This window comes from Dermacentor variabilis, chromosome 2, assembly GCF_050947875.1.
Source record: "Dermacentor variabilis isolate Ectoservices chromosome 2, ASM5094787v1, whole genome shotgun sequence".
Lineage (NCBI taxonomy): Eukaryota > Metazoa > Arthropoda > Arachnida > Ixodida > Ixodidae > Dermacentor > Dermacentor variabilis.
This window is the reverse complement of record NC_134569.1, coordinates 202,069,340-202,093,247: the sequence shown is the minus strand read 5'-3', so window position 1 is coordinate 202,093,247 and position 23,908 is coordinate 202,069,340. Positions and strand designations below refer to the sequence as shown.

The window sequence follows — 23,908 nt, the reverse complement described above, 5'->3', positions numbered from 1 at the left end:
AACTTTTATTCCTCGCACAATAATAGAATGGAATAACCTACCATCACACATAGCTACTGAAGTTAGCCTACCATCTTTCCAAACTTTGTTGCAAGAAAACGGTTAGTGGTAGCAGATTAGATATTACTTATGTCTATATGCACATATTAACATATGTAAAATGTTCTTGTGTTTTCATTACTAAGTGCATTTACCCCTTGTTCATATCTATATATTTTATGTTCCTTGTGTGTATGTTTATTTTATGTAGTTTTATTTCTTGTGTATATTTCATGTTTGTACCCCCCCCTCTATGTAATACCCTCATGTGAGGGCCCTTAGGGGTAATGTAAATAAAAATAAAAAAATAAATACTGTGTGCAAGCAGACGTCAAACGAGGGAACTAAACTTCCGGGGAGTTCACCGCTTGCCGATTGGCTGCTCTCTCCGCCCCGTTCTCAGAAATTTTGCATACTCCCACTTTGTAACGTTGCAGCAACCGAACAGAACAGGTCATGACATGACATGCATGTCATGACCAATCATTTCGTCATACACTCTTGTCATACTATGCCAATTTTGATACATACCGAGATGTCGGCAACTGTCTCATGACCTATGATTTCTGTTTATCATAGTGTGCCAATTTCGGTAATAAGACATAGGCGACTGTTTCATGACTTACATGACACGCATGTCATTTTGATACATACCATGTAAACCAAACAACCATGAGAGCACCAGGACGTAGGCGGCTCTTTCATGACCTACATGACACGAATGTGCGTCACGTATTTTATCATTTATTTATCCATCTATCACTTATTTAGTCATGCACTTTTGTCTTAAAGATGTAGGCGGCTGTTTTATGACCTTACCAAGTTGACGAAACGACGATGAGCGCACTAGGGCGTAGATACTGTCACGGTGGCACATGTTCGCGTAGAAATGCTTCGCATGTAAAACCTACTCCAACGCATTTCACAACTACGATTGTGAAGGTTACCCAAGTTAACTAATGGTTATCCATTAACATTCTGATTTTTCATTAAAAGATGAAGCCCCGTAGGGCCTGCCAAAAATTGCCATGGCCGACGGTATTTCACGTCGTCCCGGCGGGGTATTGGGAAAAGTTTTCAACTAGCAATAGCCGCCCCTCAGTTATCACTTCATTGGGTACGACACCGCCGCTGCGCAAAGCTGCCTGATACAGTGTTTCGATTTGATGCTATTGCAAGAGGCCCTCTTATATTTGCAGTTACTGTGCATGTAAAGATTGCGTTTTTCTCAGTAATTCCTGAGGCAATTTAAGAAATTACATATTTTTGCACTAATGCTCATAAATTAAACCATTTCTTTTATCTGATATAAACAATTGGTTTTATATATTTGTCGAAACTTGTTATAGTGCTTATGAAAGCAGTTGGCAGTTTTCTAAAAAAAAATTTCGACGTGTCTTCATAGGTGGCGCCAGGCGGCTCCTAACGCCGCCGGTTGCTGCTAATGGCTGGAGAAGACGGCGTGTGGTAATGTTAGACCACTACAGTACATTTAGTTCAATCTTTAGGACCTGCCCTGGTTCCTACACATGTAGAATCATCCTTAGCGCCTGTTTAGCCAAATTCGCCTGCCAAGAACCCGGACGATGTTAGCTTGACTACCTCGGATCCATGAGCGAGGGCCACGTTTTCGATCGCCATGTGCGTGCTTGCGATGTTGTTCTAACACACAAATTAGCGCGGGAATCGTCCACAACAACCCGAAGGCCCCAGCGAGGCCGTCCGTAACTGTGTAATGTCAATTCACTTTGCCTTCACCGTTTGCAGTCGATTACCTTTCGAAGCCGCATGAGCCTGAGTTCGGGGGGTGGAGTGTTTGGGTCGGTCGTCATCTTTGAATAACCTGCCTTCTCTGCTTCATTTCCCAACAAAACGCCACAGTCCTGTCATGAACGAAGCGGCAAATTCTCATCAGTTATGTTGCCAACAATAACGTCTCGACATTGGTTGGGTCACTCGGTGCGGCACGATGTTTAATACCTTTGGAAAATCGCCCAAACGTACGTTTGATACGAGGTAAAGGCTGCAGTGCGCCTCGTGTCACACTTGGCGGGCCCCATAGGAACGTCAGGCGAATGTGACATCGAAATTAGGAATCATTTCACCAAGACAAATGGCAACTGTACCTCCAAAGCTAATCGCTACTTCGTTTCACGCGTAGAATATCGCAGAGCAGATCCGCCCAGTCGAGCCTCGGGTAGAAAAGAATTCTGAAATGTTCTTGCGCAAATCGTGCTGCTACAAAGTTTGTGATGTGTTTGAAGACATTTGCCGAGCGAATGTTGCAGCTAGCAATTATCGCTTGAAGAAACCCGTCTCTATGACATGTCGTGTCAACGGCTGTGTTCATTCAAACGTCGTCCTTGAAGCGATGCAGTTGACTTGGCGCAATGGACTTCCTAGCCGAGAACAACGCCTGCTGCCCTACGCTCCTGCACATCGCCTCCAAGGGCAACGCCATCATGGCCGCGCTGCTGCGGCTCTCGGACGTACTCCCATCCATTTCCAAGTTTTACAACCGCAAAGACGTCGCCGAGTATGGCGACATCCTCCTCGACTACAAATACTTCAAGGTCATCGAGCACTTCGAGAATAAGATGGAAGCAAATGATGTAAGGATACGGTGCTTCACTGCCGGGATGCAACTGCCCTTGTGGTGTGGTTTTCGTTATCTAGAAGCAGAAGGTTTGTATAGAGGCAGAGTCCACAGAATTGAAGTGGCTTGCTTTCTATTGGCATGCAGTTTGCTGAAGCTGCATACATAGGCCAACCTCACTTTGCTTTGCCTTTATAATATTTCTTTCTGATTGAAGCATTATAATGAACGAAACAAAACATTAAAAATCTACGATGTGGCATCCCATACATTTGGCACCAAGGAAAGTGGCACGTGTAGGCCATACCTGCCAGCTCGCCTGAATTTAGCTTTCTTTTAGTTTATAAATTTAGGCTCATCCTCCGATTTGCTAATGTTGCGAGAAATAAGGTGTTGAAAGATGGGATGGGGCAATATCAAAAGAGATACATACAAAAAATGTTTTCATACTACCTGCTCCACCGTCATTGTGGCAGCACAAGAAGCTACATGCCATAGGTTTACTTGCTACAAACAAATGTATTCGGACAAATTCCTTAAGCAGGCCAAATCGGAACAGCAAAGTTGCTAAAGCAGCCACGATGACCTAAAAACAATGGGTTTGTTGTCAGACTGTGCTGTTCCAAGTTTTCTGCTGTATGTGTGCTTCGTCTAAAGGTATGGTATGGTATGGTATGGTATGGTATGGTATGATAAATTTTATTCAGGTCCTGGATTTCAAACCTTAGGTTGATGCAGGCGGCTCCTACGTCGGCACAGTAAGGTTTAACCTTACCGCCGTATCGTGAGCTTTCTGGACGGCCTGTACTTGATCCAAAAGAACTGCACTGTGAAGGAATCGCCGCCAACAGTCTCTTTCCTTGCTACAGGCCGTGAAAGACACAGGACACTGCCAAAGCATATAATCCAGAGTAATTATGCCATTACACTTCTCGCAATCGATTGGTACCTCTCTTTCTGGATATAGCTTGTTAATAAAGTTTGGACTCGGATAAGTTCTTGTCCGTAACAATCTCAGAGCCACTGCTTGAGCTCTATTGAGCGTAGCGTGGGGCACTAAGAATTTTCTTCTGTTCATGTAGTAATTGTTCGTGATTTCATTATATGCAATTGGTCCCTGTTCTCCTCCTCTATACCATTATGCCCCTTGTCGCGTAGTGCATGTATAGTAAGTCACCGTGCAGCTGCGTTAGCCATCTCGTTTAAATTCTTGCTAGATGGATCGACAGACCCCATGTGTGCAGGAAACCAGCGGATTTCGATCCCTTGGCTGTTCATCTCACCGATCAGCTGGGCAGCCCTTTTGGTTACAAAGCCTTTGGTAAAGTGTCTAATAGCCATCTCAGAGTCACTTTAAATTCCCGTCCACTTATTATTCCTTAAAGCCAATGCTATCGCTACTTGTTCTGCGATTGTCGTGTCTTTAGTCATGATTGTAATAGCATCCCGAATGCGACTATCTGCATCTACTGCTACTAACGTAAAGGATTTCTTTCCTTTGACCCATGCAGCATCTACATACCTTAGGAGACGCCACGAAGCCGGCAAGCCCCCGAGGTAGCCTCGGAGTCCACCGAGGACGGTTCCCCAGCACACGAGGAGCCCCATACTTCAATCCCGCTCCCTCCCTACAACGAGGACATGGGCCTGACCAGTTCCAGAAAACGCGCTCGCGAAACAGAGCAACGACGAGGAGGCAGCCGGGTGTCGCAAGCAGCCGTCGAGCGCTGCCCCCAGCTCGGAGCAGCCAAAGAGGAAGATGAAGCAGCAGAAGCAGAGAAAGGAGCCTGCCGATGTCTCGGCTTCCTCTCCCGAGGCAACGGACGACTCGCGGCGCCCACCTGCTACCCCGGTCACCCCTAGTGTGCCTGCAGCGGCAGTACAGAGGGGGACACCACCTGCCCGTGAGCAAACATCGGACGGCTTCACTCGGGTGCAGTCGAAGGGGGACAGGCGGCGTGCACGGGCCCTGGAGAACCTTGCGCTCCCCGTGGACCGTGCGGTCGTCGGTACGGTGCTCTTCCGTCCCTCGGCGCCCGACGGAGCCTTCCGAGGATCACCGCGCCTCGCACTTGCCGTAGCCCTTTGTATCAGCGGTTCACGTCAACCGCAGGCGCAACATCGTGGCCGCCGACACTACCACCAAGGAGTGCCTGAATGGGTTGCTCAAGCTCGCCGAGCTGCACGCGATCCTTGTGACTGCCCGACTACCGGCCGAGCGCGGCAAGAGCACCGGCTTCCTGCACGGGGTGAGCGGGCTGCCTGCAGACACGGACCTGCTGGGAGCCATCGAGTCCAGCATTCCTGTGCTGTCGGCAACGATGGACGGCAGTACCGTCACAATCCGTTTCGCGGGACCGGTCCCCCCGGAGCACGTACGCCTCTTCAAGCTCAGCTTCAGGGTGGGTGAGGCCAGCCAGGCTCCGTCCAGTGCAGTGTTGGCAGTGCGGCCGCTTCGGGCACGTTCCGGAGTACTGTCAGTTCCCGACCGACTGCACTTCCTGTGGCAAAAGCCACGCGGCGAACGTCTCCTGCCAGACCGTACGCTGCAGGAACTGCGGGGGGGGGGAGCGGGCTCCCACAGGGCGGACACTCCTACTTGCCCCAAATAGTAGGAAGAACGCAAGGTGGCCACAATCATGGCTTCCTCCACCTCGCCAATGTCGAGACGCGCTGTCAGGGCAGCAGTCCGAGAGGAGCAGCGGCCGCAGCAGTACTCACCTCCGGCGCGCTCCTATGCCAGCGTGCTGAAGGGCCCCAGCCCGGCACCCAGGCCTCCTGTACCAGCCCCTCGTGCCTCCCGCCGCCAGGAGACAAAGGACACTGCCACGCCTCCTGCCCAGACTACCGTAGATCAGCTGTTAGAGAACCAGCTGCTCATCATGGAAGCAGTCAGCACAATGCTGTCAGCTGACCACCCACTCTGACCCATCTGCCTGCAGGCAGTGACTTGCCATCAGCCAGCCAACCACCATGGCTGATCAGCCAACAGCAAGGAAAGGTCGCCGCCACCCGAGTGTTCTCCAGTGGAACACTAACTCTCTACAGCGGTGACACGCAGACCTTTCCCTGCATCTCCTGCAGAGCGACTACGATGTGCTTGCTCTGCAGGAGGTGTACGAGATGGCCGACGAGGACCTGCGATTCCCGGGATATGCCGGTTACTCAGGCGCCACCACCTGCACGACACGCGGTTGCGCGGACGCGCCGTGCCTGGACGACGCCTACCAGCCCGGCAATCCACGGACAGCCATCTGCGTTCGGTGCAATCTGGCGCACGCTGTGGTTCCAGTGGCCGACGTCGTAGGAGACCCTCTGGAGTGTTGTGCTGTCACGGTGCGTCTCGGCAGCCAAGACACGACCATGGCGAGCATATACATACGACCAGGAAAGTCACGGGGCTCTTCCATCCTTGTCCAGCCGGCTCTACGCCTCGGGGGGCTGGCAGTCCTGTGTGGCGACTTCAACGCCCACCACAGACACTGGGGAAGCTGCCGCTGCTCAAGCCGAGGCCGAGCCCTCCGCGACGCCATCAGCAGAGCCGGACTGGTGATCCTGAACAGCGGAGGATCCACCTATGACCGACAAGGGGTGAACTCAGCCATCGATCTCTCCCTCACCACAGAACAGTGCTCCTACTCCTGCGACACATCTCCGGACACTTGGGGTTCGTACCACTTCCCCATTGTGATCACTTCTGGGCACGGAAGGAAGCCAAAGACCAGAAATTTCCACTTCATAGACTGGTCTCTGTTTAGGAAGCACTGTAGTGAGGCGGCCGATCGCTGTGACTTCCTGGACGACATCGCGGAGTCCGCCCAGGTGGCTACCGTTCAGTGCTCTGCCCCACCGGACACTCCTGCACCGGATCTCCGCCTACTCAATATCCGTGCCTCCAGGCGCTGCACGGAGCGCAGAGGAATTCGGACAGGGAAGGCAGAACACTGGAGTGAATGTGGACGAGTGGCTGCCTGCTGTAGAAGACAGGCCCGGCGCAGGACGAACCAGAGCTGGGTGAGCCTGTGCTCTAGCATCAAGGACCGTTCAAAGGGCCCCCTAACCTGGCGACTACTGAAGTCACTCACCGGCAAGAGGACGAGCCGTCAACCCGTCCTCTCTGTAGCCATCTCTCTAGCAAACAGCGGAAATCCTGGCGGACCGGTTCGCCGCTCCCGTGCCACAGAGTGCAGTCATCCTGCCGGTCGGACACCCGCCTGCCCAGGTGGACCGTCTGCCCACCTGTCTACACAGCCTCCACCCTGCTTGGACGTCAAGCCAGGTCGCTATCCTCTGCCAAGAGCCACTTGCCCTGCACGAGCTCCAGGCGCTCCTGAGGTGAGGCAAATGCCGCAGCGCACCAGGCGCAGACGGTGTAACGCCACAGATGCTCCGCAACCTGACCGCCAGCGAGAAACAGCGCCTGCTCGAGTTCTTCAATGAGATCTCGGAGTCACGGCATCTGCCAGAGGCAGGGCGCACAGCCATTGTGGCACCCATCCTCAAGGCCAGAAAACCGGCTGGGGAACTGTCATCCTATCGACCGGTCTCCCTCACCTCCTCTGCCTGCAAGGTGATGGGGGCCATGGCCCTGGCATGACCGGACTGGGTGGCCCGCGCTCGTGGCTTCCTGGCAGACCAACAGACGGGCGTCCGGCGGCGCCGGTGCACTGCGGACTCCATTACTGCATCGCCCTTACCATCTCGGCCAGGAAGACCGAGGGCTTGCTGCTGCATCCCAGAGCAGCAGCCCACCACTCAACTGCCCGGCTGCGCTTGGAGGGCGTCCAGATCCTATGGAGCAAGGCATTCACCTACCTGGGTCTGCGCATTGACCATCGGCTGACGTGGCTGCCGGCTACCAAGGCCCTGTGCGCCCAGACGCTTCGAGTCCGCAAGGCGATCTCACAGGTCCTTGCCCGTGGACAAGGCTGTACCACCAGGTGGGCCCCGCAGCTCTTTGAAGCTGCAGCCACTTCACGGCTACTGTATGCCCTCCCTTTTGTGGCGCTGTCCCCACCTCGCCTGCGGAAACTGGAGCTGCAGCACCGGTCAGCAATACGGTTCTGTCTTGGCGTTCCCGAACCTCACAAGTGGCCGCCACTCTTGCTGAGGCAGGTGCCTGGCCCCTGTCACTACCCTTCTTGCAACAGGGGCTACGACACATCGATCGCCTACCCAATGCCGGAGATGGTCGAGCACTCCTGACCGGCCTACGCTCCTAGTCAACATCACCCATGGGACGGCTGTGTGGCCTCTATAAGTTCTATAAGGCATAGGGGACACGCCTGCAAACACTGTACAGCCTCGCCCACCACAGCGACCACCAACTCGACGGAGCTGCCAGGTTTCTCGAAGAACCGTTCCACACCATGTGCCCTACAGCAGACGACGGCCTCTCTCCTCCAAGAGAGACTTGAGGACCGCCTTCATATCGTCGATGGATCCGTGATAGCGGAGACGGGCTCATCCACAGCAGCCTGCGTTAAACCGGCCCTACAAAAGAGCAAGGTGTGCCGTCTCCTGGGGCATGCAAGTTCTACCACAGGAAGCTAGCAGGACTCCACCTTGCTGGGGACCTACTGGCAGAGGAGCTACCAGCGACCCCGGCTGCCATCTTCTGCGACTCCAAGGCGGCGCTACTCTGCCAGCAGAGCCCTGACAGGGCTAGCCTTCGGGTTGCGCTGCTCTCTTCAAGACTGATGGCCCTTCAGGACGCAGGATGCTCACTATCCATGCATTGGCTATCGGCACATGTGGGGATCCCGGGCAATGAAAAGGTGGACACTCTTGCAAAGAGTGCCCACAACTCAAGCGTCCCCATCAGCCCTGCTGTAACGGCCGCAGACTTCTCGAGACACAGGCTGCGCCGGCACATCGTCACTTGCCACCCGGACAAACGGGCATCCCTGGGCCGGCCTCTAGGGCCTCTTCCACAGCATGGCCTCCCACGAAGGGATGCCTCGTGCTGCTCCAACTGGGAGTTGGCTGCTACAGGACGGCAGCCAGCCGGCACCGCCTTGCGAAAGCCACCTCGCCAGCCTGTGCCTCCTGCGGTGAACCAGAGACTCTGGAGCACCTCCTGCTGGCCTTCCCTGCTCACCTGCAGCACCGCAGCCGACTTCTGCAGGAGTTCCACCGCCTGGGGCTTCCATGTTCACGACAGGAAGATACTCTCTTCCCCTCTCGTAAGTGCCTTCCTAAGTGTCGTCGAGTGCCTCGACTCGTCGGGGCTCCCGGCGAGACTATAAGAAATTTCTACAAAGACAGATAGCCTAACGGCATCCCACCACCTCGGGCTTCTTGATCCGCCACAACTTCGCTTCTGCTGGGCCACCTCCTATACCGTATATCACCAGCCTACTCCTCCGGTCGAACCCACTGGGCCCTCCCGCCCGGGCTGCTGTGATGCTGCTAGGACGACCCTCTACCTTTCTCCCACCTAATATCTCTCTCATTTACTCCCATCGCCGCCTCGCTGGCGCTGAGCCGTGCTTCTGCACGGGTTGCAGAAGATAGCGCTAGCCTCTCCTCCTTTCCCCACTAGAACCACTTCTCTCTATCTTTTGCGTGTGAACGCCCGTGATCGGGTCCACAAAGTTCACGCTTTGGTTTATTGCCTCCCATTGCAGATTGAGGCTCGCTCCGTTAGCATCCACTAAATTTGGGATGCAGTTCTATGCGGCCCATACATCACTGTGGACGGTGGTTCCTGGTTCAACATTGGCTGCAATAATGGGGCCTAGTGTCGCCGCGTCTCGTCGGTCGACCTTGAAAAGTCGGAGCTCCCCGGTGGTCACGCAGATCATGCCGAATATCCATGGTCGACGATCTACAATGCCGCCGTAATTTTCGCGGCTCGGCGGAACGTTGTCGCCCGTCATCGGGCGGCCTCGATTGTACTTTCGCTTGCCGCGAAGAAGGCATTCATCAGTTTGCATTCAGCAGCTCATCCCGCACGCCCTCACGAGCGTAGTTCCTCCAGTCGCGATGACGTGGTCCGATAGATTAAGCAAGTCGCCAGTCATATTCTTCAAAAGCCACGTGCCTATGTTTTTGCTCACGTAGTACGTAAGCAAATCACTTCGTCTTTATATATAAGCGCGAGCAGCTAGCGATGTGTTGAAAGCCCTGTGCAGAAACCAGGCGAATGTGCGCTCAAAAATGCGCGCGCAAGCATGTAGCGAGCAGCGCCAATCTAATCCAGAAGGAAGAGGAGGAGGGGAAGTAACAGGTGAGGCTAAGCTAGTCCGTTGTCAATCGCGTCGGCTAAGCGCCGCGACGACCTCCTGGCGATAGCATGTCATATACGCAGAATGTGCACCTAAGGTGGAATTGATTTAGCGTGGAGGGTTTGTTGTTATATCCAACGAATGACTAACGACTGTCGTGTTTTCTCGGCGACGCGAGATGGCTGACTCATGAGCTTCCTTGGGGGACCTTCATTGCTGCTCGCTGGACGGAACACCTTTCTCCGGTGCTGTGCGGTTCCGCTATGTTGAGTGCGCGTGCGGTGGAGCAACTCCGAGTGAAAAAGTAGAGCGATCGCTCCAGGTTCCTTTGAACTGTGGCTGCCTGCTCTCTTAAAAGTAAAACGGTGTGTTCTTTGTTCGGCGTGCATGAGTGATACATTACCATGTTGGGGGCCAGCCTCCTACAGTTGTAGCAGAAGATTACGCTACGTTTTGCTCTCTATTGCCAAAAGAGTATAGCGGGCATTCTACTCTGAAATGTGCTTTTCACTCTGCCCTTCTGAGAGAGAGTAGAATGCCCGTTCTACTCTCTCTCAGAAGGGCAGAGTGAAAAGCACATTTCACTCTCTCCTTGGTGACGGAGGGAACAGTGCATTTCACTCCACTCGACATTTTGTGAGAGTAAAACAATGCTTTCTAGAATAAATCGGCGGCTTCATTCCTGCGATACCCTCCCTAGTTTTGAGTGTATCCCTCACAGAAACGCGCTTCAGGCAAACTTTCGAAGAAATGGTTGTTGTGTTGGGTTTTAGAAAAAATTTGATCTGTTCAAAAAAAAAACATTGCATAGCAGTCCCCAAACCTTCCTTTGGAATTCTTCAGAAGGAGAAAGGATGAAAGGGGAGTATCTTTTTTTGAGCATATTTATTGGCGGCGAGGAGTTACGGAGTCGCCCTCTATCGGAAGCGCCTCGCTGGCGTAGTATGAGGGATCACGTGGCGCGCTCCTCATAGGTTTTGCTGTTAGCGCTCCCTGAAAACGCCACGCGCGAGCTCTCCCGGACATTTATGTAAGTACTTTCGAAACGAGAGAAGTTTCTTACTGTCTAAATAATAATCTTGGGCAAACTGAAAGCCCACAATCGTTTACAGCCGCTATCTCTTTACGGAATACGTACAGTGAACGCCACTGCGCACGGTCGCCGCGATGGAGTCTCCCGAACCGGCTTCTTGCGTGAAAGGTAGGTAAACGCTGAGAGCAAACTATGTGAAATATGTTCTTATAGCGTTTGTATAACTAAATGGAGCGTAATAGAATGAAGCCTCAATGCAGCGATCGCGCAGATTCGCAGCGACCGACTGCGCATCTGCATGCTTGTCCGCGCACTGTTTCGCTTTCTCCGCGCGCGCGTTTTCGCACCGTGCCATGAGCTTTAGGCCGCAGAATATGAGCATTTGACAGTATAAAAGCAACCAATGTTGTGTTGGCGCTATCAGAGCTGTTCAAAAATAATTTCATTGTAGAGACTTCGACGCCTTCGATGTGCCGTCGCGACGATTCAATCTTTTTTTTTCTTCTAAATTCTTTGACCTTTCGATACTATTTCTCGAGTTGCGTCGCACTGTATTTTTATCGGCGTTCCCAGCGTGCAATTTCCCGCTGCTCCTTTTTTGTAATCCAGTGAAATAATTCATAACATAAACATGACCATATGCCATGCTTTCTTTAAATGTGCTTCTTACCGCTGCCTTTCCACTCCACTGAACTTGCCAGTATCTATAGTATCGACAAGTTCATAGACCAAACCGTCATGACATTAGTCGGGCAGCGGACTCGGGCGTGCGTCTCAGTGCGCGTTTTCAGAACAACGCAGACCGGGCGCCGTAGCAGAAATCTTCCTCGCGTCTGTGCTTGCTGCATACCCGAGTTGTAGCCGATGACTGTTTGCCGGTTTTATGTTCCGCGAGCCAAGCTTCACACAGCTTCTTGTACTGCAGCTACGTGTGAATAAGGCTGACACCGGCCTCCGTTACGTGCGTCCGGCCCTGCGGCACCGAGCAGTAGCCTACCATGTCGCGCGCCTTCAAAGGCAGCCACTACCTATTGTAGTGCTTTCAAGCGTTGTAAAGGAGACACTCGAAGCGGGAAAATTTCGCCACTAAATGAAAACCGCAGCGTACGAAGGAATATAAACTCGTTTTCAGCTCGCTTCGGCCTCCGTGGCTTCGGCGCGCCCGAAGCAGCCGACGCGGCCGCTATGTCCACGTGATCCCTCCTAGCACGTCACGCCGACGGTGGCGCCAGCTTTTCCAGTGGTGGAGCTCGAGGCCAATACAGACAAGTTCCTGAAACAGGTGAAATTGGCAGCGCTAGTGTAGCTTAAAACGTCACTGTCTCACTGTCTTCTAAAGACAATGTGTTGCTCGTCAGTACTTACTGCGCGAAGTTTATTGCTGCTTGTGTTCTACGTCTAGAAATAACTAATCTTAATAAAGTGCGCATATATATATATATATATATATATATATATATATATATATATATATATATATATTGTGGGCATTTATAAGTTATTCCTTGTCATCTGTACATCATGATCGTCATCATGTAGGGTTCATATGGGATTCTTCTTCATCATCGCTTGTGGGGCTGGCTCTCGAGTGTGATCCGCGCTGTGGGCGTGGTCAGTTCGCCACATCTTTGAGGCGGAATAAACGTCGTGATAACTGCTGCGTCACAAGTGGTGGAGCGGGCTCTTCGGTTCTCCGTCCTCTGACTCCCCGCTCAACCTCCTGGAGCTCCGATCGGGTCGCCGATTGTGCCAGCTGTGCGTCAGCATATCGCAGGACGAGCCTACAGGCACTTCTACTTCCACCATCTCGGCCTCGGCTACACCAGCCTCTCTGTATCGGGTTGTCAGTGGGCACCAGCGTGATCCCCATTTCTTTGCTGCACTTCGCGGTGAAGACGTCGAGGATTGTCTGGACGACTATGACCGAGTGAGTTCGGCTAACCGTTGGGACGATGCGTCCAAGCTACATCACGTCGCCTTTTATCTGACAGGAGTAGCGAAGACTTGGTTTTTCAACCATGAGGTTGGTTTCACGAACAGGGGTGCTTTCAAACAGCAGCTCCACCAAATCTTCGGCACACCGGCTGTTCGTTCCGCTCTCGCAAAAAAGACGCTCGACATCCGCATGCAACAACTCGGGGAATCTTGTACGTCGTATATTGAGGATCTGCTTGCTCTTTGTCGACGCCTGAACACGGCCATGGCCGAATCTGACAGGGTTCGCCACATCCTGAAAGGCATCGGAGATATTGCTTTCAATGCTTTAGCCATCAATAATCCCGATACCGTCGCTGATATCATCGCTGCTTGCCTGCGCCTTGACGAATGACGAACTCGAATCAGTACGGTTGCAGCCAGACACCACTGCAAACACTACCGCCGACGAGCCTACGTTACGAGCAATGATACGCGCAATAATTCGAGAAGAGCTACAGTATCTTGGCTTAGCTGCAGGGCCTATGCCTTCTCATGCCTCGGCTACCAACCTGCGAGACGTTATCAAGGAGGAACTGGCGTCCATGACTGGTGCAGCGTACAAAGCCCCTCTAACCCCTATGGCCCCACCAACGTACGCACAAGTAGCCGCAGTTAATCCAGTCATCGTTCCACCGATGCCTCCAAAACCAACACCGGCCCACATGGCTTCCATGAATACCAGCGCACCTACCCAAACCAGCTATCCGCAGCGGCGTCCTCCTCGTCCCATCTGCTGCTACTGCGGCTATCGTGGCCACATAGCACGCTTTTGCTGCAAGCGCCAGCAAGACGAGCGTCGCGGGTATGACGTATACGAACGGGATGACTTTTCGCCCGGAGCTACTTTCCAACGTCCAGGGAGCTTCCATGACCAACGCCGTCCTTATGGTCCACCGCGCCGCCGCTCTCCATCGCCTACTGTAGCATCCGAGACGGCTCAGGCGTACCATCCTGCGAGACGCCGCTCTCCGTCACCCCTTCGCCGCTCTGCGTCCCCACTGAGACCTGCTTCTCAATTCGCTGAGCGTCGTCCGGAAAACTGAATTATGCAGCTTTTGGAAGAAAAGCTGCATCGAACGACAGGACAGAAATTCCTCCATCGCGTCCGTGCGATATTGGTTGTATTAGAAGGTGTACAAGTAAAAACTTTGATAGACACTAGTGCTAGTGTTTCAGTTATTCGCCGTGAATTGTGTTCGCGACTTCGGAAAGTTACGACCCCCTATGATGGACCAACGCTACTCTCTGCTTAAGGGGCCGCCATTCGACCTATCGCAATGTGCACTGCTCGTATTTCCATCGATGGACTTCTGCATCACGTACAATTTGCAGTGCTAAGTTCGTGTGCCCAGCAGCTCATATTGGGATGGGATTTTCCTTCTACGGCCTCCGCCTCCATCTGCTGCGGGCAACGCGTTCTCCACATGACCGACACGACCTATTCATCATCATCATCATCATCATCATCATCATCATCAGCCTGGTTACGCCCACTGCAGGGCAAAGGCCTCTCCCATACTTCTCCAACAACCCCGGTCATGTACTAATTGTGGCCATGCCGTCCCTGCAAACTTCTTAATCTCATCCGCCCACCTAACTTTCTGCCGCCCCCTGCTACGCTTCCCTTCCCTTGGGATCCAGTCCGTAACCCTTAATGACCATCGGTTATCTTCCCTCCTCATTACATGTCCTGCCCATGCCCATTTCTTTTTCTTGATTTCAACTAAGATGTCATTCTTGATTTCAACTAAGATGTCATTAACTCGCGTTTGTTCCCTCACCCAATCTGCTCTTTTCTTATCCCTTAACGTTACGCCTATCATTCTTCTTTCCATAGCTCGTTGTGTCGTCCTCAATTTGAGTAGAACCCTTTTCGTAAGCCTCCAGGTTTCTGCCCCGTAGGTGAGTACTGGTAAGGCGACCTATTCACTTCATCCAGATGACGCACCACTTCACTTGCTTGCTGCAGAAGATACTGCGCTACCTCCTCGCCTTCAAAGCATCGTTACCATCACGTCTGACGTCATTGACTGCGGCGACGTGCTCGTATTACCATCTGCATGCTGTCTCGTAAAAGGGATAGCGAGACATCAGGGCTGGTTCGGTTTGATCATGGCTCTGCACTTCTCTACGCTACAAATCCGACACCCGAAAAGATTCTCATCCCTAAAAGGACTACATTGGCTTGCGCCGCTGAATCGGATTCTATATCTGTTGTTTCCGTTAAACCAGCTTCCTCTTAAGTTCCTTGTACCGGACGGGCCGCATCACCTTCAGCTCTTGCAGCTGCCATCAGTTCCGACCTGACACCTTCGCAGTCACAACAATTGCTTGCTTTGCTCCAAAAACATGGAGCTTCGTTTGACGCGCATTCAGCTTCGTAGGGAAAGACTTCGATTACGACGCATCGGATAGAGACAGATGGTACATCCATAGTGCGCCGTAGACCATATCGCGTATCGCTAGCCGAGAGGAAAGTCATTGACGAGAACGTCACCGACATGCTCCAACGGAATATAATACGCCCTTCTGCTAGCCCTTGGTCTTCCCCCGTTGTTTTGGTTCGGAAAAAAGACGGCTCTGTTCGATTTTGTGTCGACTACCGAGCACTTAACAAGATCATACGCAAGGATGTATACCCTATGCCGCGAATAGACGATGCCTTGGATTCCCTACAGGGTGCCGAGTACTTCTCCAGCATCGATCTGCGTTCCAGCTGCTGGCCGATACCTATGCATGAGGACGATAAAAAGAAAACAGCGTTTTCAACACCAGATGGACTCTACGAGTTTAATGTCATGCCATTCAGCCTCTGCAATGCGCCCGCAACGTTCGAACGCATGAGTAACACCGTTCTTCGCGGCCTGAAGTGGAAGACTTGCTTGCGCTACCTGGACGATGTCGTTGTTTTCTCGTCAACCTTCTCTCAACACCTGCAACGTCTGGAAGAAGTTCTCACGTGCCTTGCCAACGCTGGACTTCAGCTAAACACCAAGAAATGCCATTTTGCGAGCAAGACGATCAAGGTACTAGGTCACATTGTGAGCAAAGATGGCATTCGTCCTGATCCTGACAAGGTTTCGGCAGTTCAGCACTTCCCTCGTCCCGAAAACACCAAAGATTTGCGTAGTTTCTTAGGCCTCGCTTCCTATTTTCACCGATTCATACGAGGCTTCGCCTCAATAGCGTCACCTCCGCACAAATTACTGTGTTCTAATGTTCCCTTTGTGTGGTCTCCCGAATGTGAATCTGCGTTCACCCATCTGAAGCGCGCTCTCACATCTGAACCAGTACTACGCCATTTTGATGAAGCTTCTCCTAACCTCCTTCATACGGATGCTAGTGGTCACGGCATTGGTGGCATTCTCCTACAGCGGGACAACACTTTAGGTGAGAGGGTCGTCGCATACGCAAGTCGCGTTCTGACAAAGACCGAAAAGAATTACACCATTACGGAGCAGGAATGCCTAGCTATCATTTGTTCTGTGCAGAAGTTTCGACCTTATATTCACGGTCGCCATTTTACGATCATTACAGACTATCATGCATTATGCTGGCTTTCAGCGCTGAAGACCTTGTCTGGACGACTTGGTCGGTGGATTCTTCGTCTGCAAGAATACAACTTTACTATAACCTACTAGTGCGGAAAAAAACACCAAGATGCAGACGCGCTTGCACGTTGTCCGCTTCCTACTACACCACGCAATGGACCTCAAACTACCATCCGTGACAAGCTATCGCACGACCCCTCCTTACATGCTTTCGTGTTGGCCACTGTCGACGAGATGCCTCCACACGACAACAAATCCTTCCAATCTCATCAACTTGCCGACTCTCCTATGTCAGCGTCGAAAGCTCCCTACATCAGCTCCAAGCGGACAACTGCAACCGGTTTCTTTTCCGTCGCAACCATTTCAGGTCGTTGGCATTGACCTGTATGGTCCTCATCCTGTGACTCACACCGGTAAACGATAGATTGTGACAGCCGTTGATAACTTGACACGCTACGCCGAAACAACTTGTGTGAGTTCTGCCTCAGCCTCTGAAGTTGCTGCATTCATACTTCAATCCTTAATACTGCGTCACGGTGCTCCTCGCGTCCTCCTGAGCGACCGCGGAAAAGCATTCCTCTCGCAACTGCTAGACGAAGTACTCAGAGCCTCCAGAACCACCCACAAGACTACCTCCAGTTACCATCCGCAAACCAACGGCCTCACAGAGCGATTTCTTCGCACGCTGTGAGACATGCTAGCCATGTACATCGAACCGGATCACAGAAACTGGGACGCAGTTTTGCCGTTCGTTACTTTTCCATATAATACCGCCGTTCAACGCACGACCGGTCACTCGCCATTCTACCTTGTCTATGGTCGTTCGCCCTCTTCCTGTCTTGACGTCTCTTTCTTCGCCCCAACTGTCCATCAATGTCCATCCTCCTGTGAAGAATATGTTTCCCGCATTCTGCGTTGTCACCAGCTCGCCCGCATCAACACCGAAGCACGGCAACAAGACCGCAAGCAGCGTTACGACGCCTCTCATCGCGTCGTGTGCTTCCGCCCTGGCGAAGAAGTGCTACTCCGTACACCAGTTCGTACTCCTGGCTTGTGTGACAAGTTTCAGCTTCGGTTCATCGGTCCCTACAAAGTCTTGGAGCAGACTTCTCCGGTTAACTATCGCGTGGTACTAGTTTATTGTTCCAAGTGGCCGCCGCTATCGCGCCGCTGAGATTGTCCACGTTTCCCGTATGAAGCATTTCACGAGGCGTTAGCCGCCCCTTTGAATTGCGGCCAGGATGGCCGCTTCGCGCGAGGGGACATTAGTGTGGGAATTTATAAGCTATTCTTTGTCATCTGTACATGATTATCATCATGTAGGGTTCATATGGGATTCTTCATCGCTTGTGGGGCTGGCTCTCGAGTGTGATCCGCGCTGTGGGCGTGGTCAGTTCGCCGCATCTCTGAGGCGGAATAAACGTCGTGATAACTGCAGCGTCACAATATATATATATATATATATATATATATATATATATATATATATATATATATATATATATATATGGAAAGGCGTGCACTGAGGACGAGCTTTTAAAGAAATTTGCTGTACGCCCCCAGCCCTCCGTATTGCGTCCGATTTTACAACTTTCAATCTTCGCAGGTTGGAAGTTCTGCTTCCATCAAACAGGACTTGGCCAGCTAAACCGTTCTGATTTTATTCTTTTAAAACATGGCTGGTTGTGTTGCTTTTTGCGAGCTGGTTATTCAGATGTGTCACCAAGAATAGGGGACCCGCCGCAGTGCCTTAGTGGCTCCGGTGTTGCGCTGTTAAGCATGAGGTCGCGGGATGAAAACCTTGCCACCGCGGATGCGTTTCGATGGGGCGAAGTACAAAAACGCCTATGTACCGTGAAATGGGGGCGCGTGAAGATCCCCTGATGGTCAAAATTAATCCAGAGCCCCCCGCTATGACGGGCCTCAATCAAATGGTGGTTTTGGCAGTTAAAGCCCCATCATTCATTCAGCAATAAGAGGGGAAATTTCTATGCTCACAGCATCTCCAGGACCGGGATGAAGAGTTGCGGGAGAACTACAAAGACGTCCTCACGCAGTTCTACTTGGCATTTGAAAGTGACATTGAAAGTGACACCATTGACATAAACCGGTGAGTATTAGTGTGACATTGGCAAGCATATAGCAGCATTCTGTGCCACATTTTCAACAAAATGGCACTGTAACAAGGTCCCCTATATCAGCATGTGCTCAAAAATCAAGCGAGCAGTTTTCCTCTTGCCTTTGCTACCCTCCCTATGTGCAGTCTCTTCTCCGCGTACTCTAGGGCAGTACTAAAGCTTTTCAGTGACGCACTGCTTCCGCCACACGAGCAACGCTAAACCTTACACGAGGTGAAATCATTTGAGTGGCGCACAAAAGGCAAGTGAGAAGACAAGGAAGAGCAGGAGTGTGACAATACATGGCAGACACATTCTGATCAAGTGATCAGAAGTGTTATCTCCCTTACGTGGGCTAATCGACAGCGTTTGCCCCGGTAATGTAATGCGCATGGCCCTGTTGTCACCGTGACATGTCAACAAGGGAACGAGAAGTGCTGGAGAGGAGCATGCGATTGTTTTCCTTCTTTTATTACTAAAGGTAGTTTATGTGCCCTTGAACATGAAACTGCGTTTTCATTCTGGCAACCACAGGCCGGGTCTTAAAGTAGTCAGGAAGATCAGCAGGTTATGCACCTTAAGTTTCCCCTACTTCTGCTGTAGGTACATGGCGCAATGTGTTTCTGAGAAGTGTACATACTCTGGAAGAGAACTCTCGTCTGCGCTAGCGCTTTGGTAGTGTGCAGGATGCGTTAGGACAAAAAAATAAGTTACACAACGCTGAATACGCGTCCAGCTTGCCATTCACAGGCACAACTATCGCACAGTCTTTCCAGAGAGGCATGCCATGGTGTACTCACCTTGGTATGATCACAAGGTGTAAGCAGCATATTGTATGAATAAGCAGAAACACTCAAGGGGCCTCCTCACATTCCAGAAAACCTGGCTTCGACATCGGCGAGACCAACAATGGGTCAAAGAAATCTCTAGTTCAACTCCAAGTGCATTCTATTTTCCGAGAATGTTTAGGAACCTGTGAGGGGTGGTAGTTGTGTGTGAACCTTTGTTCGTCAGACACAAAGGGCCCTTGAGTGCACAGTGAAAATTGAACCGTGACCAAGGTTTTGACACATGTGATGATTAAATGCGCCCTTCTGTGGCCGTTGCCGTTAGCGTTATTTTTGCCACGAGGTTCACTCGTGAACCAAGCACCGAACACCAGCCCTCAGGCTTATACTATTCACCCACAATATATTTGGAAAATTAGAAGAGAGATCTTGTTTGTGTTTCAGGAAAATATTATTTTAAAAAATGAAATCTTGGCCTTTACGTGCCAAAACCACGAACTGATTATGAGGCACGCCGTAGTGGGGGACTCCGGAAATATTGACCAACTATGGTTCTTTAACCTGCAACTAAACCTAAGTACACGTGTGTTTTCGCATTTCGCCTCCATCGAAATGAGGCCGCCGTGGCCGGAATTCGATCCCGTGACCTCTTGCTTAGCAGCCAAGCATCATAGACACTGGCAACCACGTCGGGCGGAAAATATCCTTGCGCGAAATATGTCCTTTGCAGTAACTTACTTATGCAAGCGCTCCAGATAGTAATTGGGGAGCTTTAAGATGGCCATGTAATTCACCGGCCTGAACAGGAACACGTGTGTAACAACAACTGAAGCCAAATTCACTGCCATGTACTAAATTTATTTGTCGAGTTATCGAAAGAAATATACCATCACCACGCTTTGAAACGCGTGGTTTATTTACACTCATCTTCAACTCTCGAAGCAACTCGTCAAAAGAAGCAGGGTCGCTAGAAATTAGGCTATAATTCTCTGAAATACGACACAATACCCGCCTCTTCTTTTGAAATGCGAACTAAAGATAAATTAGGAATAAATTCTAAAATAATGTTTCTGTCTCGGTAAAGACGAATAGTTGAAAGTGTGCATAAATATCTGATAAATAAACATGAAAGTAAAGATAAACAAAAGTGTAGCTTTTGCGGCATGAAAAGCACAATAAATTTGTTCTAATGCGTTATCATAGAGTGTGTGTTATCGGGGAGTTCTCGATGACCTCCCTAATATTCCTACACTTGCTTTTTCGTTGATATAGCACATCGTAATTCCAATCGATGTGATAGTAGAACGACGTACAACGCGAAGTACAAAGACAGAGACACGACAGGCACTGCGCTGACTCCCAACACTATTTGAATACCGTTTCCAAATAATGCGTATATTATAGATGAGGGCGCATGCGCAGAAAATAGAAAGCGGACAAAAGGCGCGTTCGAACAGCAAGTAATCTGTGGTATGTACGTGGTGCCCTCTGAATGTTCTTTGTCCCTCGAAATGGTGACACCTGATTTTGGGCCCTTCTTAATCAAGACTCACGTTTTATCAGTGCCACATGTCGACGCAAAAATGCCTCGATGGCTTTGTTTTCTTCGTTTTCTGAGAAAATATATTTTTTATGTAATGTATAACCAGAGAACAAATTTTCCTTGTTTCAATCTGCGTATTGGAAACGATGGCACTAATCAAAAATTGTGTTTCTTAAAGAATGAATGCCTTTGTTAGGAGCAAGAGGTCAGAGAAATCGGGGGGCTTAAGTTCTTTTGACAATACTTAGGCCCGGATTGCAGGGCCGTCGTAGATGGTTATCTGTACCAATTGTAAAAAGCATGGTTCTCAGAGAACACGAATTATTACACTACATTTACTATGAATGCATAGCGTTGTGGTATTTTATTAGGTCCTGAATATCGTCGCCGTTTATGAAACAAGTAAAATACGAAATGACTCATACCCCAATTTTCTTGTTTTACTTAAGAGAATTATTAGAAATCGCATGCAACATATGCCCGAATTCTTGCCTTTAGACACGATAACGCGGATACATGAAGAATACTTTCACGAAAATTCAGCATCCAGAATTACTCTTTAAATAATTAGGGCCAAACCATAAGACCTTCCTTACCTCAGTAAGGAAGCCTTCATTGCGATGAGGCCACTTTATGTCATTCTGAAAGCTTCCTTATTGAGGGGCCCTCGATGAAGGCTTCATTGGTGCTTCCTCAGCGTAAGGTAGCTCCGAAGCTACCTTCATGCGTCCTTACGCCGCTCCTGGCCCTGAACGAGCGCTTCACCTCAACGCATAGCCACGTGACGTTTCCTTGCGCATGCGCGCTGTCGTCCACCTGCGGAGAAGCGCGAGCACGCTACGTCTTGCCAGGCATGTTCGTTTCAGTCAGGCGTGCGGCATGAAAGCGTTGCTAGGCTTGCTAGGCATTGTACGACGTCGGCGTGCCAGCGTTGCTGGAGCACATCCAGTTTTGCACTGTAATATGGTACTTTTTTTACGTTCAGTGAACATAACTAGAAAAAGAACACCCACGCATCTCTATATTAGCTCTTCAATTTAAAAATTGTGTAACGATACCTTTTTTATTGAATAGTGGTGTTCGCGTAAAGCTTTTAAGAGATCATCTCGAACCGAGGCATGCGGCAACCGCTCCTTACGTGAGGACGGGCGAAGGGAGCTTTCCAGAGTACGCTTGCTTCCTCCATCGGTCCTTCGCTGTAAGGAGGCTTTACGTAAGGTCAGGAAGCGCTCGAAGGAAAGGAACGTTCAATTGTTTGGGCCTTAGTGTAAGGTACACTTGGATACAAGATAGTTTACTGGGTTGAACAGTGCTCGCCTGAGTTCCTTGGATGTACAATAGAACAAACGGGAAGAGCAAGGAAAGCATGGTATAGATATAAAAAAATATAACACCCCACTAACCAGACACGTGGTGTGGGATCAACTACGCTCTCCGTGTATTTTTTTCGCTAAAGGTAACGATGCGCCACGCAGTGATGTGACATTTGCTTTTGTAAGAAAATTACTTTTCATATGCAGAATAAAAAATAAACGGAACGACTATGCTTCGTCGCCTTTTTGTGAGTACATATCGCGAAACGTGTTTTTCTCAGAATTTCCTCCAACTTGACATGCTTTTCAAGTTACCAGCTGCTATTGGTCAACTTCGGTATGTGCCGTAAAAGAATTTCCATATAAATTTGTAAGCGAACTTCTGGCAATGTTTTACCAAAGTGGTACTTTGCCCAGCAGAGATTCATTTCACATACAGCTACGCAGAACCGCACAAAGGGATTACCACGTGCTTTCTTGCAGTCTTTAAGTTTCGATAATGTGGAGAGACGCTTCCAATAAACTCTGGATGAAAAAAATAAGTGTCAAGGAGAGAGGACAGTCCCTTCTTGAAAAGTTCAGCGCTTTTTTCCGCCATATTCTTATTCTCCGCCGACACCTTCGCTGATCGCATAATTAGCCACAGCCCCTTCAACCACGTGGCCGTTTCGAAGCTCCGTTTCGAAGCTACGACGACATAGCCAATGGGCACAGCACACAGAGAACCCGCCTCGTGTTTCCTCCTCAGATCGCCGCTCTCGAACCTGGCACACATAGTTATAACCCTGACAGGCTATAAAAACCGCTGCTACCTTCTCCGAAAGCAGACTTGTTCCAGTCGCAGCAACGATCAGTCAGTCCTCTTTAACACGTGGCAGACATCCTCGGTCAACTTGCTTTCACTGATCACGGTGAGAATCGTCGACTTGCTGACAGAAGAAGCCATCGACGTCCATCAGAGGCACACTAAAGCTCGCAAATTGACATCGTTATGGCACAACCAAAGTTCAGCTGCACTCCTGGCAACAGCAATAACGATCTCGTACGCGGGCCTCCGTGGCCCTTGGAGCGATGCCAGCTGGACACCGGGAACCGTCGCTCGTCCACCTGCGTCTTTCGAGGGTATGGCGGCTACTTCCTGAACTCGCGATCAATCAAGTTCGTGGGGCCCCTTCCAAGCGTCACAGTTTTAGCCGGCTGATCGGTGTTGGGCTGCGCAGCTTCCCTGTGGCCACACCCTGTGTGAGTTATGCGAGTGCGACGCCTTCGGCCAAGCGGCTAGCCCAGCGGGACAACGAAATCCACTGTCGTCTTGCGCGGCCCCTTCAAGATGGACAAAGAAAACAGTGCCGTAACGAGGCACTGCGGCAGCGTGTGTCCCGTGAACGTACCTGCTTTGCCGAATCCGAGCTGAAATGTCTTGACCTTCCCCCTGGTTCAGCTGCACCACCATCGCGCCTTCTGCGTCAACAGATGCTTCGTGTGTGCATTCCAAGCGGAGCTGAGACAACTTACGGGGCACTGCTTGACTTACTGCTGCATCCCAAGTAAGATTTGCCGCCATTGTGGACAGGACGACATCCTGGCACGTGATACTCGGCAGCAATGTAGGAGCTGCTTTAGATGGTAGTGACGAGTGTCAAAGCCTGGCCAAGAATGGACGTCATCAACCACAAGTGCACATGTGCAACTTCCACGAAGAACACTTGTGGTTTTACACTC

At 50.7% G+C, this 23,908-nt stretch overlaps 1 non-coding gene across 1 annotated transcript; it reads right to left on the bottom strand.

The window, feature by feature from the left end:
• Window positions 1-1,040: 1,040 nt before the first annotated feature.
• LOC142573468 (U4 spliceosomal RNA) lies at window positions 1,041-1,182 on the bottom strand. The gene has a single exon (XR_012826328.1). It is a non-coding gene; the product is annotated as a U4 spliceosomal RNA (small nuclear RNA).
• Between the last annotated feature and the right edge of the window lie 22,726 nt (window positions 1,183-23,908).